At 48.3% G+C, this 20,704-nt stretch overlaps 1 pseudogene; it reads left to right on the top strand.

Annotated features, from left to right (window-relative positions):
- Window positions 1-20,704, top strand: part of LOC115138656 (tetratricopeptide repeat protein 7B-like) — a 159,788-nt pseudogene that overhangs the window by 84,429 nt on the left and 54,655 nt on the right.

Here is a 20,704-nt window from a genome sequence, read left to right as displayed (position 1 = left end):
TCCAAAGTCTGCTATAGTTTTGTTGTTGAGTAAAAAGGATTTTAAAGTTTTCTCCTGGCTGTATCTCTTTAATTACTCCTCTTTAATTTATTTTCTCTTTTCAGAAATCCTCCTTCTTTGTTTGTTTGTTTTTGTTTTGTTATTTTAAAGGCAGCCCTCCAGATGCTAACTCGTCAGTATCATGGTTTTTACTCCATGTTCTCAGTTTGTAAGTAGCTCTTTTCTCCCTCCGCTCCCTCTCTCTTTGCCCACTAAGACGCTGGACTTCTGGCCTTGGCCTGATCTCTCCTCCACAGTCAGAATCTGTGCAGGTCAAAATAATATCCCAGTGCCCCAGGGCAGTGATTGGGGACACTGCCCTGTGTAAGTTGCCGTCTTTCGGATGGGACGTTAAACAGGTGTCCTGACTCTCTGAGGTCATTATAGATCCCATGGCACTTATCTTAAGAGTAGGGGTGTTAACCCCAGTGTCCTGGCTAAATTCCCAATCTGGCCGTCAAACCATCACGGCCACCTAATCATCCCCAGTTTACAATTGGCTCATTCATCCTCTCCCCTGTAACTATTCCCCAGGTCGTTACTGTAAATGAGAAAGTGTTCTCAGTCAACTTACCTGGTAAAATAACAGATAAATAAAATAAATAATATATCCATCTGCCACCACCACCAACCACCTGCCTGTCTCTCTGTCTGTCTGTGCTCCTAAAGTCAGTCAGTCACCCACCATGTGTGTACTGTTCCGAAGGCTGTCCTGTTCGCTACTCGCTAGTTCACCTTTTGCTTCGTTTTTTTCTTTCTTTTTTTTCCCCCCTCAGACCCTTTGTGCTACACCTCAACAATTAGCTCACTGAGCTCCCTGACTCGTGGGCCAGCTATGGAGTAGGCAGCTCCATAATTAAAGAGTCAGTATCGTTTCCCCCGGCTAGATGCTCTATTCTGTTCACCAGATACGCAGCCTTATCGTAGACGCTCCCTCCACCTGACCATACAATGCAGAGCTCATTAGTCAGACCAGTCCCAGTCGGGCCAGCTGTTTTTCCTTTTTTTTTCTCATTTTCTTTGTGGTTTAGTTATCGGGCTGTCAGATGGAGCCTGTCAGTCAAAAGGACTATGTTGTCCATGACTGCTGACGCCTGGCTGTTATATTGTGGAGACCAGTCAGTTTTGCTGCTGGGCATCTTGGCTTTCACAGATTATTAACAGTTTTCCTTTGAGCTTCTCTGACAGCAAACGCACATTGGCCACTTTCTTTTCATGCGGCCAGCCCGGTGTTCTCTGACATGCTCTTGGACTTCACTAGAAACAAAACAAAAAGAGTGGATGAGCACTGCCTCTTGTAGTGGAGGAGGTACATAAAGATGTTTGAATTCAGATATGATGGAATTGTTTTACCACAATCCATGGAGTTTTTAAACTATGGCGCACGACATGGTTGAATGCGCCAATAAATTAACACAGTCTACTTTTTTATTTGGTCAGATTACCTACGTCTTGGAGCTTCAATTGGGATCATGTGCTAATGACGATTAAACACAAAGAGCAACAGAGCAATGTACTATACAGCAAACTTGGTATACAAGTGCATGGAGGTCGCCATCTTTATGCATCTTCCCCATTCCTGCTGCCGCTCTGTGCTCTCAAGCCCCGGTGAAATGAATACCGTTTCTTTAAGAATGTGAAGATTCTTTCTGTGCTGCTGTGAACTGAAGCCCCACCCTCCACATCGCTCTCCATCAATGCCTTGCACTTTGTACCCTGCATGAACATTTTAGGCCGCTGTGTGTGTGTGCGCGGGAGAGAGTTTGTGCTATTTTTTCCTAACTGCATGGATCACAATTTTCACTCATCCAGGTAAAGAGTATACCAGTTTAATCCAGGCTTAGTTGGACTCATTCACCTGACGTGTGTGCCATTTATCGATATAACTGGATAACAGTATCTACAGCCTGCTTGGTGATACAGCCGTCTGTCTTGATAGTACAGCTCCTGGTGCTCTTTCTCTATCTATTCAAGGACCTTTTAAAACATCGATCCTGGCACTCATCCGGGTGTTCCTTCCTTCTGTGATAAACCTTCCTCAACCATATCATATTGTTGTGGTCATAGAAATAGAATGGCTAGAACAGAGAAATCTCTTTAGGCCACGACATTACACTCAGTATGGTTGACGCTGTCTGCATCCCAAATGGCAGCCTATTCCCTATATGGGTCAGTACTTTTGAACAGAGCAGAGTGTCTCATTTAGCACAGTCTGCAGCTGTGCTAAATGTGGGAGCTGGAGCTGAGGCGGGTTACTGCTGCTGTTTGGGAGGGAAGAGGGTCGATCTCAGGGGTCCCAAATGGCTTCCTATTGTCTATATAGTGCACACTATATAGACATTAGGAAGCCATTTGGGACGCAGGCAGGGTTGGTTTTTAGAAGCACACTGTGTGCCTTGCTCATCGCTTCAGTCAATAACCAGGGAGCCAGAGAGAAAGCAAAGAGTTCTATTTCTGATAACCTGCCTGCCTGTAATCCTGTGTGCAGTGGTGTGGGTGTTCAGAGAGATAGATTGAAGGAGGAGAATGTGTAGAGGTAGGAGAGAGAGTGCGTAGAGTAGCTACTGTGTTTGTAAAAATTGTTCTAACATCTAGATTAGATGATATTTTTCTGGTTTAGATTGTGTTCATTACTAGTGTGTTGAGGTAATAAGAGGAGCCTTTACAGTGTTCAGATGATGTTCAGCATCGATGGCTGGTGTGTTTCAGTGATGTAGAGCATGTGTAGAGTATAACACCAGTCTATAGTGTAACGTAAAGGGGATTTCAGGATCAGTGTTTAGTTTGATGGGCAGCCAGTCAGTTCGTAAAGGTGAGTGAAGTGTGTTGAGGAGAGTAGGTTGTTAATGGGTTCATATGGACACTAGAGGTGTTTTATGGATGTTACTGGTTGTTAAAGGTTCTATAGCTTAATAGAATCACTTACGCAGAAAGTTTGTCTGCACGTCCCAGCCTGCCTCTGCTGCAGGCCTGTTATGTTTTAACGGGACATGTCCGTGCGAGCGAGCGAGCGTGTGTTTGAAGTGGCCTTGTGTGCCTCACCAGAGGCTGTCCCCTCTCTTCCCATTTCACTAAATCCTCTTAGCACCATTTCAGTTTAAACGCAAGTCAAATCTCTACTCTCAACTCACAAGACTTTATCAAAAACATCTCTCTATAGCCAGGGGTATTTTCTCCCCACCCTAAATTAATCTCAGGCATTTTCTTTGCCCTGCACCTTTCACCAAATCTTCTTGACAGGATGTGAAGATAGGAAGCATTTGGCCTTTAATCTAAAGCTCTTTGAGGCCTATAATGAAAGCCCTCTTGCTTTTTAGAGTGGGGGAAAGTAGTTTCCACTCCAAATAGTATCTCCAACGAACCAACTCCAGTCTCAAATGTAAAGCAGTTAGCCTACTTTCTACAGCTACAGCCAGGTTATTGTACATCTATACATATATATGTGAATCAGTGATTTGCATGAATAATAGTTTTTTGCAAGGACAGTTAATAGGTACTGACTTAGTGTAGCTGACTAAGTATAGCCTATATAATATGAAGCATTTTGTGAAATTCTGTGCAGCTTATGTCCTTAAAGTGGAGAAACATTAGCCTGCAGTTGCATCCTTTACCATGAGGAGGTGCTGCCTTGCTGACCCCCTCTCCTCCCATGTCCCTTTCTCTCTCTCTCTCTCTCTCTCTCTCTCTCTCTACCTCTCTACTCTCTCTTTACTCTCTCCCTCTCTACTCTCTCTCTACCTCTACTCTTTACCTCTCTATCTACTCTCTCTAACTCTCTCTCTACTCTCTCTCTCTATCTCTACTCTCTCTCTACTCTCTCTACTCTCTCTCTACTCTCTCTACTCTCTACTCTCTACCTCTACTCTTTCTACCTCTCTCCTCTCTCCTCTCTCTCTCTACCTCTATACTCTCTCTCTCTCTCTCTCTCTCTCTCTCTCTCTCTCTCTCTCTCTCGCTGTCTCTGTCTCGCTGTCTCTCTCTCTCTCTCTCTCTTTCTCACTGTCTCTCTTTGTATCTGTGTGCAGGCTCAGTCCACGCCACATCCATGGCGGCGTCGCGGGTGGAACAGGCCCTGTCAGAGGTGGCCTCCTCCATGCAGAGCAGCGCCCCCAAACAAGGACCCCTACACCCCTGGATGACTCTGGCTCAGATCTGGCTTCACGCAGGTATAATTGTACACTACACCACTATAACACACAGCTATGGTAGTACACTACACCACTATACCACACAGCTATGGTAGTACACTACACCACTATACCACACAGCTATGGTAGTACACTACACCACTATAACACACAGCTATGGTAGTACACTACACCACTATAACACACAGCTATGGTAGTACACTACACCACTATAACACACAGCCATGGTAGTAACACACCACACAGCCATGGTAGTACACTACACCACTATAACACACAGCTATGGTAGTACACTACACCACTATAACACACAGCTATGGTAGTACACTACACCACACAGCTATGGTAGTACACTACACCACTAACACACAGCTATGGTAGTACACTACACCACTATAACACACAGCTATGGTAGTACACTACACCACACAGCTATGGTAGTACACTACACCACTATAACACACAGCTATGGTAGTACACCACTATAACACACAGCTATGGTAGTACACTACACCACTATAACACACAGCTATGGTAGTACACTACACCACTATAACACACAGCTATGGTAGTACACTACACCACACAGCTATGGTAGTACACTACACCACTAACACACAGCTATGGTAGTACACTACACCACTATAACACACAGCTATGGTAGTACACTACACCACACAGCTATGGTAGTACACTACACCACTATAACACACAGCTATGGTAGTACACTACACCACTAACACACAGCTATGGTAGTACACTACACCACTATAACACACAGCTATGGTAGTACACTACACCACTATAACACACAGCTATGGTAGTACACTACACCACTATAACACACAGCTATGGTAGTACACTACACCACTAACACACAGCTATGGTAGTACACTACACCACTATAACACACAGCTATGGTAGTACACTACACCACTATAACACACAGCTATGGTAGTACACTACACCACTATACCACACAGCTATGGTGGTACACTACACCACTATAACACATGGCTATGGTTGTGTGTGTGTGTGTGTGTGTGTGTGTACATGTGTGTGTTCATGTGTGTGTTCGTGCGTGCGTGCGTGCGTGTGTGTGTGTGTGTGTGCGTGCGTGCGTGTGTGTGTGCACTTGTGTTCATACGTGTGTGTGTTGTCAGTGATTGATAGGGTGTGTGGGAGTGGTAAACCATGAATTCAGGGGAGGTGGGGTTGTGGTGGGAGGAGGGTGGTGGACTACTAGAAGAGCAGCTTAATGGAATCAAAATATGTTCCTGGGAAGTGATCTGACTGTGGACCATTATCATAACCCAGGCAGGGTGATAGGTGGGAAGGAATCTACATACTGACTTCTTTATTGGGTCAATATTCTTATCGCTGGCCTTGCATAGATATTCATACCAAGGGGACGTCACCTCCCACTAAAACTGCCTCGGCTCTGAAAGAGAGAGAAGAAGGGGAGGGGGGAGAAGAGAAGTAGGAAAAAATGAGAGTGGAGAGAGAGAGACGGGGATGGGTGAGAGAAAATGTAATAACTTGCCGGTGTTACGTTCTAAATAAACAGAGTAAAAGACAGAGTAAAAGACAGAATAAAAGACAGAGTAAAAGACAGAGTTAAAGCTCAAACTACATTTATTCACCCACTGGGTCAAACATCTGAAAAGCCAAAGACATGTTTCCACCAGCCTTTAGGCGGAGTCTCATCCTTTTCTCTAAACATTACATCTTTGTTGCTTGGCAGGAAATGAAGTGATGTGGGTAATAAACTGTTCCTTCTCTCTTCATGTGACCTGACCTGACCTCGGCCCCCATTCCTCACTAATCCACAGCTATCCACCCTCATCAGTGACCGCAACCACGTGAATGCCTTTTCCCTCACTTAGTAACATTCCAAGCCCCTGGCTCTTATCCAATTTCCATTGACCCCACCATATACAGTGGCAAGAAAAAGTAGGTGAACCCCTAGGCTAATGACTTCTCCAAAAGCTAATTGGAGTCAGGAGTCAGCTAACCTGGAGTACAATCATTGAGATGAGACTGGAGATGTTGGTTACAGCTGCCCTGCCCTATAAAAAACACTCACAAAATTTGAGTTTGCTATTCATAAGAAGCATTGCCTGATGTGAACCATGCCTCAAACAAAAGAGATCTCAGAAGACCCAAGATTAAGAGCTGTTGACTTGCATAAAGCTGGAAAGGGTTAGAAAAGTATCTCTAAAAGCCTGATGTTCATCAATCCACTGTAAGACAAATTCCCTAGGAGTGGCAGTCCTGCAAAGATGACTGCAAGAGCACAGTGCAGAAAGCTCAATGAGGTTAAGATGAATCCTAGTGTCAGCTAAAGACTTACAGAAATCTCTGGAACATGCTAACATCTCTGTTGACGAGTCTACGATACGTAAAACACTAAACAAGAATGGTGTTCATGGGAGGACACCACAGAAGAAGTCACTGCTGTCCAAAATAACCATTGCTGCACGTCTGACGTTCGCAAAAGAGCATCTGTAAGTTCCACAATGCTACTGGCAAAATATTCTGTGGACAGATGAAAATAAAGTTTAGTTGTTTGGAAGGAAGGAACACACAACAGTGTGTGGAGAGAAAAAAGGCACAACACACCAACATCAAAACCTCAAAACAACTGTAAAGTATGGTGGAGGGAGCATCATGGTTTGGAGCAGTTTTGCTGCCTCGGGGCCTGGACAGCTTGCTATCATCAATAGAAAAATGAATTCCCATGTTTATCAAGACAATTTGCAAGAGAATGTTAGGCTATCTGTCTGTCAATTGAAACTCAACAAAATGGCTTCAACAGAAGAAAATACACCTTCTGGAGTGGACCAGTCAGTCTTTACCTCAGCCCGATTGAGATGCTGTGGCATGACCTTAAGAGAGCAGTTCACACCAAACATCTGCCAAAGGAGGTTCAACCAGTTATTAAGGGTTTTTTACACCCTGCACTGTGAATGTTTCCACAGTGTGTTCAGGAAAGACATGAAAAAATATAATTGTTTGTATGTTATTAGTTTAAGCAGACTATGTTTGTCTATTGTTGTGTCTTAGATGAAGACCAGATCAAATTTTATGACCAATTTATGCAGAAGTCCAGGTAATTCCAAAGGGTTCACATACATTTTCTTGCCTCTTCATGTGACCTGACCTGACCTCGGCCCCCATTCCTCACTAATCCACAGCCATCCACCCTCATCAGTGACCTCATCAGTAACCAATAACTTCTGGTGTAGCAAGTATTTCAAATTACAACCCAACAGTCCCTACAATTTTAATAGTAATTCTATACTGTTCAACATCACATAAACTTTGAAATTACTTAGAAATGAACAAAAAATTAAACATGAACAAAAAATAAAACATGATTAACATTCACAGTTGATTATTCAATTTAAACCTCCAAGACTTATGGCCTCTGTTCTATAATAAAACTATGCAGAGTCTTATTTCCATCTCTCATTGGACAACTGATAATGCCATTTCAGCTGGAGCTTTTGGCTTCCTCCATTTCCTCCTTCTGGTACCTAAGAGAGTGATAGCACAAGACATGAAAACAAAAAGAAACACCAAACATAGCACGTTATTAATACTTTCTAAGCTATGCATAATTAAACGTTTGATAACATGACGATTCCCATTCTCTCTTTGCCTGACTCTATGCCTTCAGGATCATTTTCTGCTGGGTTCTACAAAAATGAAGGCCCTAAGAGACCTCCTCATGCTTTCACTCAGTCTTCCCCCGTCCGACAACAGGTTCCAAGAGGTGTTCCCAAGCCATTTTCACTTTGCTCCCCATCTCCTACTCCTAATTCGCGCTATAGTCCAGTTCCATGCTGTTACTATAGTCTCCTTCATCACTACTCCCGCTCCTTCAGTTACGGTCCCTACAGCGACTGCTGTGAGAATAGCCTCCTTCATCACTACTCCCGCTCCTTCAGTTACGGTCCCTACAGTGACTGCTGTTACTATAGTCTCCTTCATCACTACTCCCGCTCCTTCAGTTACGGTCCCTACAGCGACTGCTGTTACTATAGTCTCCTTCATCACTACTACCGCTCCTTCAGTTACGGTCCCTACAGCGACTGCTGTTACTATAGTCTCCTTTATCACTACTCCCGCTCCTTCAGTTACGGTCCCTACAGCGACTGCTGTGAGAATAGTGTCCTTCATCACTACTCCCGCTCCTTCAGTTACGGTCCCTACAGCGACTGCTGTGAGAATAGCCTCCTTCATCACTACTCCCGCTCCTTCAGTTACGGTCCCTACAGCGACTGCTGTTACTATAGTCTCCTTCATCACTACTACCGCTCCTTCAGTTACGGTCCCTACAGCGACTGCTGTTACTATAGCCTCCTTCATCACTACTACCGCTCCTTCAGTTACGGTCCCTACAGCGACTGCTGTTACTATAGTCTCCTTCATCACTACTCCCGCTCCTTCAGTTACGGTCCCTACAGCGACTGCTGTGAGAATAGTCTCCTTCATCACTACTCCCGCTCCTTCAGTTACGGTCCCTACAGCGACTGCTGTTACTATAGTCTCCTTCATCACTACTCCCGCTCCTTCAGTTACGGTCCCTACAGCGACTGCTGTTACTATAGTCTCCTTCATCACTACTCCCGCTCCTTCAGTTACGGTCCCTACAGCGACTGCTGTGAGAATAGTCTCCTTCATCACTACTCCCGCTCCTTCAGTTACGGTCCCTACAGCGACTGCTGTTACTATAGTCTCCTTCATCACTACTCCCGCTCCTTCAGTTACGGTCCCTACAGCGACTGCTGTGAGAATAGCCTCCTTCATCACTACTCCCGCTCCTTCAGTTACGGTCCCTACAGCGACTGCTGTGAGAATAGTCTCCTTCATCACTACTCCCGCTCCTTCAGTTACGGTCCCTACAGCGACTGCTGTGAGAATAGTCTCCTTCATCACTACTCCCGCTCCTTCAGTTACGGTCCCTACAGCGACTGCTGTTACTATAGTCTCCTTCATCACTACTTCCGCTCCTTCAGTTACGGTCCCTACAGCGACTGCTGTTACTATAGTCTCCTTCATCACTACTCCCGCTCCTTCAGTTACGGTCCCTACAGCGACTGCTGTGAGAATAGTCTCCTTCATCACTACTCCCGCTCCTTCAGTTACGGTCCCTACAGCGACTGCTGTGAGAATAGTCTCCTTCATCACTACTCCCGCTCCTTCAGTTACGGTCCCTACAGCGACTGCTGTGAGAATAGTCTCCTTCATCACTACTCCCGCTCCTTCAGTTACGGTCCCTACAGCGACTGCTGTGAGAATAGCCTCCTTCATCACTACTCCCGCTCCTTCAGTTACGGTCCCTACAGCGACTGCTGTTACTATAGTCTCCTTCATCACTACTCCCGCTCCTTCAGTTACGGTCCCTACAGCGACTACTGTTACTATAGCCTCCTTCATCACTACTACCGCTCCTTCAGTTACGGTCCCTACAGCGACTGCTGTTACTATAGTCTCCTTCATCACTACTCCCGCTCCTTCAGTTACGGTCCCTACAGCGACTGCTGTTACTATAGCCTCCTTCATCACTACTCCCGCTCCTTCAGTTACGGTCCCTACAGCGACTGCTGTTACTATAGTCTCCTTCATCACTACTCCCGCTCCTTCAGTTACGGTCCCTACAGCGACTGCTGTGAGAATAGCCTCCTTCATCACTACTCCCGCTCCTTCAGTTACGGTCCCTACAGCGACTGCTGTTACTATAGTCTCCTTCATCACTACTCCCGCTCCTTCAGTTACGGTCCCTACAGCGACTGCTGTGAGAATAGCTCCTTCATCACTACTCCCGCTCCTTCAGTTACGGTCCCTACAGCGACTGCTGTTACTATAGTCTCCTTCATCACTACTCCCGCTCCTTCAGTTACGGTCCCTACAGCGACTGCTGTTACTATAGTCTCCTTCATCACTACTCCCGCTCCTTCAGTTACGGTCCCTACAGCGACTGCTGTTACTATAGTCTCCTTCATCACTACTCCCGCTTCTTCAGTTACGGTCCCTACAGCGACTGCTGTGAGAATAGCCTCCTTCATCACTACTCCCGCTCCTTCAGTTACGGTCCCTACAGCGACTGCTGTGAGAATAGACTCCTTCATCACTACTCCCGCTCCTTCAGTTACGGTCCCTACAGCGACTGCTGTTACTATAGTCTCCTTCATCACTACTCCCGCTCCTTCAGTTACGGTCCCTACAGCGACTGCTGTTACTATAGCCTCCTTCATCACTACTCCCGCTCCTTCAGTTACGGTCCCTACAGCGACTGCTGTTACTATAGTCTCCTTCATCACTACTCCCGCTCCTTCAGTTACGGTCCCTACAGCGACTGCTGTGAGAATAGTCTCCTTCATCACTACTCCCGCTCCTTCAGTTACGGTCCCTACAGCGACTGCTGTTACTATAGTCTCCTTCATCACTACTCCCGCTCCTTCAGTTACGGTCCCTACAGCGACTGCTGTTACTATAGTCTCCTTCATCACTACTCCCGCTCCTTCAGTTACGGTCCCTACAGCGACTGCTGTTACTATAGCCTCCTTCATCACTACTCCCGCTCCTTCAGTTACGGTCCCTACAGCGACTGCTGTTACTATAGTCTCCTTCATCACTACTCCCGCTCCTTCAGTTACGGTCCCTACAGCGACTGCTGTTACTATAGTCTCCTTCATCACTACTCCCGCTCCTTCAGTTACGGTCCCTACAGCGACTGCTGTGAGAATAGTCTCCTTCATCACTACTCCCGCTCCTTCAGTTACGGTCCCTACAGCGACTGCTGTTACTATAGTCTCCTTCATCACTACTCCCGCTCCTTCAGTTACGGTCCCTACAGCGACTGCTGTTAATAGTCTCCTTCATCACTACTCCCGCTCCTTCAGTTACGGTCCCTACAGCGACTGCTGTTACTATAGTCTCCTTCATCACTACTCCCGCTCCTTCAGTTACGGTCCCTACAGCGACTGCTGTGAGAATAGTCTCCTTCATCACTACTCCCGCTCCTTCAGTTACGGTCCCTACAGCGACTGCTGTGAGAATAGCCTCCTTCATCACTACTCCCGCTCCTTCAGTTACGGTCCCTACAGCGACTGCTGTGAGAATAGTCTCCTTCATCACTACTCCCGCTCCTTCAGTTACGGTCCCTACAGCGACTGCTGTGAGAATAGTCTCCTTCATCACTACTCCCGCTCCTTCAGTTACGGTCCCTACAGCGACTGCTGTGAGAATAGTCTCCTTCATCACTACTCCCGCTCCTTCAGTTACGGTCCCTACAGCGACTGCTGTTACTATAGTCTCCTTCATCACTACTCCCGCTCCTTCAGTTACGGTCCCTACAGCGACTGCTGTTACTATAGTCTCCTTCATCACTACTCCCGCTCCTTCAGTTACGGTCCCTACAGCGACTGCTGTTAGAATAGTCTCCTTCATCACTACTCCCGCTCCTTCAGTTACGGTCCCTACAGCGACTGCTGTTACTATAGTCTCCTTCATCACTACTCCCGCTCCTTCAGTTACGGTCCCTACAGCGACTGCTGTGAGAATAGTCTCCTTCATCACTACTCCCGCTCCTTCAGTTACGGTCCCTACAGCGACTGCTGTGAGAATAGTCTCCTTCATCACTACTCCCGCTCCTTCAGTTACGGTCCCTACAGCGACTGCTGTTACTATAGTCTCCTTCATCACTACTCCCGCTCCTTCAGTTACGGTCCCTACAGCGACTGCTGTTACTATAGTCTCCTTCATCACTACTCCCGCTCCTTCAGTTACGGTCCCTACAGCGACTGCTGTTACTAATAGTCTCCTTCATCACTACTCCCGCTCCTTCAGTTACGGTCCCTACAGCGACTGCTGTTACTATAGTCTCCTTCATCACTACTCCCGCTCCTTCAGTTACGGTCCCTACAGCGACTGCTGTGAGAATAGTCTCCTTCATCACTACTCCCGCTCCTTCAGTTACGGTCCCTACAGCGACTGCTGTGAGAATAGTCTCCTTCATCACTACTCCCGCTCCTTCAGTTACGGTCCCTACAGCGACTGCTGTTAGAATAGTCTCCTTCATCACTACTCCCGCTCCTTCAGTTACGGTCCCTACAGCGACTGCTGTTACTATAGTCTCCTTCATCACTACTCCCGCTCCTTCAGTTACGGTCCCTACAGCGACTGCTGTTACTATAGTCTCCTTCATCACTACTCCCGCTCCTTCAGTTACGGTCCCTACAGCGACTGCTGTGAGAATAGCCTCCTTCATCACTACTCCCGCTCCTTCAGTTACGGTCCCTACAGCGACTGCTGTTAGAATAGTCTCCTTCATCACTACTCCCGCTCCTTCAGTTACGGTCCCTACAGCGACTGCTGTTAGAATAGTCTCCTTCATCACTACTCCCGCTCCTTCAGTTACGGTCCCTACAGCGACTGCTGTTACTATAGTCTCCTTCATCACTACTCCCGCTCCTTCAGTTACGGTCCCTACAGCGACTGCTGTTACTATAGTCTCCTTCATCACTACTCCCGCTCCTTCAGTTACGGTCCCTACAGCGACTGCTGTTACTATAGTCTCCTTCATCACTACTCCCGCTCCTTCAGTTACGGTCCCTACAGCGACTGCTGTTATAGTAGTCTCCTTCATCACTACTCCCGCTCCTTCAGTTACGGTCCCTACAGCGACTGCTGTGAGAATAGTCTCCTTCATCACTACTCCCGCTCCTTCAGTTACGGTCCCTACAGCGACTGCTGTTACTATAGTCTCCTTCATCACTACTCCCGCTCCTTCAGTTACGGTCCCTACAGCGACTGCTGTTACTATAGTCTCCTTCATCACTACTCCCGCTCCTTCAGTTACGGTCCCTACAGCGACTGCTGTTACTATAGTCTCCTTCATCACTACTCCCGCTCCTTCAGTTACGGTCCCTACAGCGACTGCTGTTAGAATAGTCTCCTTCATCACTACTCCCGCTCCTTCAGTTACGGTCCCTACAGCGACTGCTGTTACTATAGTCTCCTTCATCACTACTCCCGCTCCTTCAGTTACGGTCCCTACAGCGACTGCTGTTACTATAGTCTCCTTCATCACTACTCCCGCTCCTTCAGTTACGGTCCCTACAGCGACTGCTGTTACTAGTAGCCTCCTTCATCACTACTCCCGCTCCTTCAGTTACGGTCCCTACAGCGACTGCTGTTACTATAGTCTCCTTCATCACTACTCCCGCTCCTTCAGTTACGGTCCCTACAGCGACTGCTGTTACTATAGTCTCCTTCATCACTACTCCCGCTCCTTCAGTTACGGTCCCTACAGCGACTGCTGTTACTATAGTCTCCTTCATCACTACTCCCGCTCCTTCAGTTACGGTCCCTACAGCGACTGCTGTGAGAATAGTCTCCTTCATCACTACTCCCGCTCCTTCAGTTACGGTCCCTACAGCGACTGCTGTTACTATAGTCTCCTTCATCACTACTCCCGCTCCTTCAGTTACGGTCCCTACAGCGACTGCTGTTACTATAGTCTCCTTCATCACTACTCCCGCTCCTTCAGTTACGGTCCCTACAGCGACTGCTGTGAGAATAGTCTCCTTCATCACTACTCCCGCTCCTTCAGTTACGGTCCCTACAGCGACTGCTGTTACTATAGTCTCCTTCATCACTACTCCCGCTCCTTCAGTTACGGTCCCTACAGCGACTGCTGTTAGAATAGTCTCCTTCATCACTACTCCCGCTCCTTCAGTTACGGTCCCTACAGCGACTGCTGTGAGAATAGTCTCCTTCATCACTACTCCCGCTCCTTCAGTTACGGTCCCTACAGCGACTGCTGTTACTATAGTCTCCTTCATCACTACTCCCGCTCCTTCAGTTACGGTCCCTACAGCGACTGCTGTTACTATAGTCTCCTTCATCACTACTCCGCTCCTTCAGTTACGGTCCCTACAGCGACTGCTGTTACTATAGTCTCCTTCATCACTACTCCCGCTCCTTCAGTTACGGTCCCTACAGCGACTGCTGTGAGAATAGTCTCCTTCATCACTACTCCCGCTCCTTCAGTTACGGTCCCTACAGCGACTGCTGTTACTATAGTCTCCTTCATCACTACTCCCGCTCCTTCAGTTACGGTCCCTACAGCGACTGCTGTGAGAATATAGTCTCCTTCATCACTACTCCCGCTCCTTCAGTTACGGTCCCTACAGCGACTGCTGTTACTATAGTCTCCTTCATCACTACTCCCGCTCCTTCAGTTACGGTCCCTACAGCGACTGCTGTTACTATAGTCTTTCATCACTACTCCCGCTCCTTCAGTTACGGTCCCTACAGCGACTGCTGTTACTATAGTCTCCTTCATCACTACTCCCGCTCCTTCAGTTACGGTCCCTACAGCGACTGCTGTTACTATAGTCTTCATCACTACTCATCACCTACTGCTGTTACTCTCCTTCATCACTACTCCGCTCCTTCAGTTACGGTCCCTACAGCGACTGCTGTTACTATAGTCTCCTTCATCACTACTCCCGCTCCTTCAGTTACGGTCCCTACAGCGACTGCTGTTACTAATAGTCTCCTTCATCACTACTCCCGCTCCTTCAGTTACGGTCCCTACAGCGACTGCTGTGAGAATAGCTCCTTCATCACTACTCCCGCTCCTTCAGTTACGGTCCCTACAGCGACTGCTGTTACTATAGTCTCCTTCATCACTACTCCCGCTCCTTCAGTTACGGTCCCTACAGCGACTGCTGTGAGAATAGTCTCCTTCATCACTACTCCCGCTCCTTCAGTTACGGTCCCTACAGCGACTGCTGTTACTATAGTCTCCTTCATCACTACTCCCGCTCCTTCAGTTACGGTCCCTACAGCGACTGCTGTTACTAATAGTCTCCTTCATCACTACTCCCGCTCCTTCAGTTACGGTCCCTACAGCGACTGCTGTTACTATAGTCTCCTTCATCACTACTCCCGCTCCTTCAGTTACGGTCCCTACAGCGACTGCTGTTACTAATAGTCTCCTTCATCACTACTCCCGCTCCTTCAGTTACGGTCCCTACAGCGACTGCTGTTACTATAGTCTCCTTCATCACTACTCCCGCTCCTTCAGTTACGGTCCCTACAGCGACTGCTGTGAGAATAGTCTCCTTCATCACTACTCCCGCTCCTTCAGTTACGGTCCCTACAGCGACTGCTGTTAGAATAGTCTCCTTCATCACTACTCCCGCTCCTTCAGTTACGGTCCCTACAGCGACTGCTGTTAGAATAGTCTCCTTCATCACTACTCCCGCTCCTTCAGTTACGGTCCCTACAGCGACTGCTGTTACTATAGTCTCCTTCATCACTACTCCCGCTCCTTCAGTTACGGTCCCTACAGCGACTGCTGTTACTATAGTCTCCTTCATCACTACTCCCGCTCCTTCAGTTACGGTCCCTACAGCGACTGCTGTGAGAATAGTCTCCTTCATCACTACTCCCGCTCCTTCAGTTACGGTCCCTACAGCGACTGCTGTTACTATAGTCTCCTTCATCACTACTCCCGCTCCTTCAGTTACGGTCCCTACAGCGACTGCTGTTACTATAGTCTCCTTCATCACTACTCCCGCTCCTTCAGTTACGGTCCCTACAGCGACTGCTGTTACTATAGTCTCCTTCATCACTACTCCCGCTCCTTCAGTTACGGTCCCTACAGCGACTGCTGTTACTATAGTCTCCTTCATCACTACTCCCGCTCCTTCAGTTACGGTCCCTACAGCGACTGCTGTTACTATAGTCTCCTTCATCACTACTCCCGCTCCTTCAGTTACGGTCCCTACAGCGACTGCTGTTACTATAGTCTCCTTCATCACTACTCCCGCTCCTTCAGTTACGGTCCCTACAGCGACTGCTGTGAGAATAGTCTCCTTCATCACTACTCCCGCTCCTTCAGTTACGGTCCCTACAGCGACTGCTGTGAGAATAGTCTCCTTCATCACTACTCCCGCTCCTTCAGTTACGGTCCCTACAGCGACTGCTGTTACTATAGTCTCCTTCATCACTACTCCCGCTCCTTCAGTTACGGTCCCTACAGCGACTGCTGTGAGAATAGCCTCCTTCATCACTACTCCCGCTCCTTCAGTTACGGTCCCTACAGCGACTGCTGTTACTATAGCCTCCTTCATCACTACTCCCGCTCCTTCAGTTACGGTCCCTACAGCGACTGCTGTTACTATAGTCTCCTTCATCACTACTCCCGCTCCTTCAGTTACGGTCCCTACAGCGACTGCTGTTACTATAGTCTCCTTCATCACTACTCCCGCTCCTTCAGTTACGGTCCCTACAGCGACTGCTGTGAGAATAGTCTCCTTCATCACTACTCCCGCTCCTTCAGTTACGGTCCCTACAGCGACTGCTGTTACTATAGTCTCCTTCATCACTACTCCCGCTCCTTCAGTTACGGTCCCTACAGCGACTGCTGTTACTATAGTCTCCTTCATCACTACTCCCGCTCCTTCAGTTACGGTCCCTACAGCGACTGCTGTTACTATAGTCTCCTTCATCACTACTCCCGCTCCTTCAGTTACGGTCCCTACAGCGACTGCTGTTACTATAGTCTCCTTCATCACTACTCCCGCTCCTTCAGTTACGGTCCCTACAGCGACTGCTGTGAGAATAGTCTCCTTCATCACTACTCCCGCTCCTTCAGTTACGGTCCCTACAGCGACTGCTGTTACTATAGTCTCCTTCATCACTACTCCCGCTCCTTCAGTTACGGTCCCTACAGCGACTGCTGTTACTATAGTCTCCTTCATCACTACTCCCGCTCCTTCAGTTACGGTCCCTACAGCGACTGCTGTTACTATAGTCTCCTTCATCACTACTCCCGCTCCTTCAGTTACGGTCCCTACAGCGACTGCTGTTACTATAGTCTCCTTCATCACTACTCCCGCTCCTTCAGTTACGGTCCCTACAGCGACTGCTGTTACTATAGCCTCCTTCATCACTACTCCCGCTCCTTCAGTTACGGTCCCTACAGCGACTGCTGTTACTATAGTCTCCTTCATCACTACTCCCGCTCCTTCAGTTACGGTCCCTACAGCGACTGCTGTTACTATAGTCTCCTTCATCACTACTCCCGCTCCTTCAGTTACGGTCCCTACAGCGACTGCTGTTACTATAGTCTCCTTCATCACTACTCCCGCTCCTTCAGTTACGGTCCCTACAGCGACTGCTGTTACTATAGTCTCCTTCATCACTACTCCCGCTCCTTCAGTTACGGTCCCTACAGCGACTGCTGTTACTATAGTCTCCTTCATCACTACTCCCGCTCCTTCAGTTACGGTCCCTACAGCGACTGCTGTTACTATAGTCTCCTTCATCACTACTCCCGCTCCTTCAGTTACGGTCCCTACAGCGACTGCTGTTAGAATAGTCTCCTTCATCACTACTCCCGCTCCTTCAGTTACGGTCCCTACAGCGACTGCTGTTAGAATAGTCTCCTTCATCACTACTCCCGCTCCTTCAGTTACGGTCCCTACAGCGACTGCTGTTACTATAGTCTCCTTCATCACTACTCCCGCTCCTTCAGTTACGGTCCCTACAGCGACTGCTGTTAGAATAGTCTCCTTCATCACTACTCCCGCTCCTTCAGTTACGGTCCCTACAGCGACTGCTGTGAGAATAGTCTCCTTCATCACTACTCCCGCTCCTTCAGTTACGGTCCCTACAGCGACTGCTGTTACTATAGTCTCCTTCATCACTACTCCCGCTCCTTCAGTTACGGTCCCTACAGCGACTGCTGTTACTATAGTCTCCTTCATCACTACTCCCGCTCCTTCAGTTACGGTCCCTACAGCGACTGCTGTTAGAATAGTCTCCTTCATCACTACTCCCGCTCCTTCAGTTACGGTCCCTACAGCGACTGCTGTTACTATAGTCTCCTTCATCACTACTCCCGCTCCTTCAGTTACGGTCCCTACAGCGACTGCTGTGAGAATAGTCTCCTTCATCACTACTCCCGCTCCTTCAGTTACGGTCCCTACAGCGACTGCTGTGAGAATAGTCTCCTTCATCACTACTCCCGCTCCTTCAGTTACGGTCCCTACAGCGACTGCTGTGAGAATAGTCTCCTTCATCACTACTCCCGCTCCTTCAGTTACGGTCCCTACAGCGACTGCTGTTACTATAGTCTCCTTCATCACTACTCCCGCTCCTTCAGTTACGGTCCCTACAGCGACTGCTGTTACTATAGTCTCCTTCATCACTACTCCCGCTCCTTCAGTTACGGTCCCTACAGCGACTGCTGTGAGAATAGTCTCCTTCATCACTACTCCCGCTCCTTCAGTTACGGTCCCTACAGCGACTGCTGTGAGAATAGTCCTCCTTCATCACTACTCCCGCTCCTTCAGTTACGGTCCCTACAGCGACTGCTGTTACTATAGTCTCCTTCATCACTACTCCCGCTCCTTCAGTTACGGTCCCTACAGCGACTGCTGTTACTATAGTCTCCTTCATCACTACTCCCGCTCCTTCAGTTACGGTCCCTACAGCGACTGCTGTTACTATAGTCTCCTTCATCACTACTCCCGCTCCTTCAGTTACGGTCCCTACAGCGACTGCTGTGAGAATAGTCTCCTTCATCACTACTCCCGCTCCTTCAGTTACGGTCCCTACAGCGACTGCTGTGAGAATAGTCTCCTTCATCACTACTCCCGCTCCTTCAGTTACGGTCCCTACAGCGACTGCTGTTACTATAGTCTCCTTCATCACTACTCCCGCTCCTTCAGTTACGGTCCCTACAGCGACTGCTGTTACTATAGTCTCCTTCATCACTACTCCCGCTCCTTCAGTTACGGTCCCTACAGCGACTGCTGTTACTATAGTCTCTCCTTCATCACTACTCCCGCTCCTTCAGTTACGGTCCCTACAGCGACTGCTGTTACTATAGTCTCCTTCATCACTACTCCCGCTCCTTCAGTTACGGTCCCTACAGCGACTGCTGTGAGAATAGTCTCCTTCATCACTACTCCCGCTCCTTCAGTTACGGTCCCTACAGCGACTGCTGTGAGAATAGTCTCCTTCATCACTACTCCCGCTCCTTCAGTTACGGTCCCTACAGCGACTGCTGTTACTATAGTCTCCTTCATCACTACTCCCGCTCCTTCAGTTACGGTCCCTACAGCGACTGCTGTTACTATAGTCTCCTTCATCACTACTCCCGCTCCTTCAGTTACGGTCCCTACAGCGACTGCTGTGAGAATAGTCTCCTTCATCACTACTCCCGCTCCTTCAGTTACGGTCCCTACAGCGACTGCTGTTACTATAGTCTCCTTCATCACTACTCCCGCTCCTTCAGTTACGGTCCCTACAGCGACTGCTGTGAGAATAGTCTCCTTCATCACTACTCCCGCTCCTTCAGTTACGGTCCCTACAGCGACTGCTGTGAGAATAGTCTCCTTCATCACTACTCCCGCTCCTTCAGTTACGGTCCCTACAGCGACTGCTGTTACTATAGTCTCCTTCATCACTACTCCCGCTCCTTCAGTTACGGTCCCTACAGCGACTGCTGTGAGAATAGTCTCCTTCATCACTACTCCCGCTCCTTCAGTTACGGTCCCTACAGCGACTGCTGTTACTATAGTCTCCTTCATCACTACTCCCGCTCCTTCAGTTACGGTCCCTACAGCGACTGCTGTTACTATAGTCTCCTTCAGTTACTCCCGCTCCTTCAGTTACCCCTACAGCGACTGCTGTTACTATAGTCTCCTTCATCACTACTCCCGCTCCTTCAGTTACGGTCCCTACAGCGACTGCTGTTACTATAGTCTCCTTCATCACTACTCCCGCTCCTTCAGTTACGGTCCCTACAGCGACTGCTGTTACTATAGTCTCCTTCATCACTACTCCCGCTCCTTCAGTTACGGTCCCTACAGCGACTGCTGTGAGAATAGTCTCCTTCATCACTACTCCCGCTCCTTCAGTTACGGTCCCTACAGCGACTGCTGTGAGAATAGTCTCCTTCATCACTACTCCCGCTCCTTCAGTTACGGTCCCTACAGCGACTGCTGTTAGAATAGTCTCCTTCATCACTACTCCCGCTCCTTCAGTTACGGTCCCTACAGCGACTGCTGTTAGAATAGTCTCCTTCATCACTACTCCCGCTCCTTCAGTTACGGTCCCTACAGCGACTGCTGTGAGAATAGTCTCCTTCATCACTACTCCCGCTCCTTCAGTTACGGTCCCTACAGCGACTGCTGTTACTATAGTCTCCTTCATCACTACTCCCGCTCCTTCAGTTACGGTCCCTACAGCGACTGCTGTGAGAATAGTCTCCTTCATCACTACTCCCAGCGACTGCTGTTACTCTCCTTCAGTTACGGTCCCTACAGCGACTGCTGTTACTATAGTCTCCTTCATCACTACTCCCGCTCCTTCAGTTACGGTCCCTACAGCGACTGCTGTTACTATAGTCTCCTTCATCACTACTCCCGCTCCTTCAGTTACGGTCCCTACAGCGACTGCTGTGAGAATAGTCTCCTTCATCA

Source organism: Oncorhynchus nerka, linkage group LG12 (genome assembly GCF_034236695.1).
Source record: "Oncorhynchus nerka isolate Pitt River linkage group LG12, Oner_Uvic_2.0, whole genome shotgun sequence".
In the NCBI taxonomy this organism is placed as follows: domain Eukaryota; kingdom Metazoa; phylum Chordata; class Actinopteri; order Salmoniformes; family Salmonidae; genus Oncorhynchus; species Oncorhynchus nerka.
Note: the sequence above shows the minus strand (reverse complement) of the source record. Positions and strands in the feature narration are given on the sequence as shown.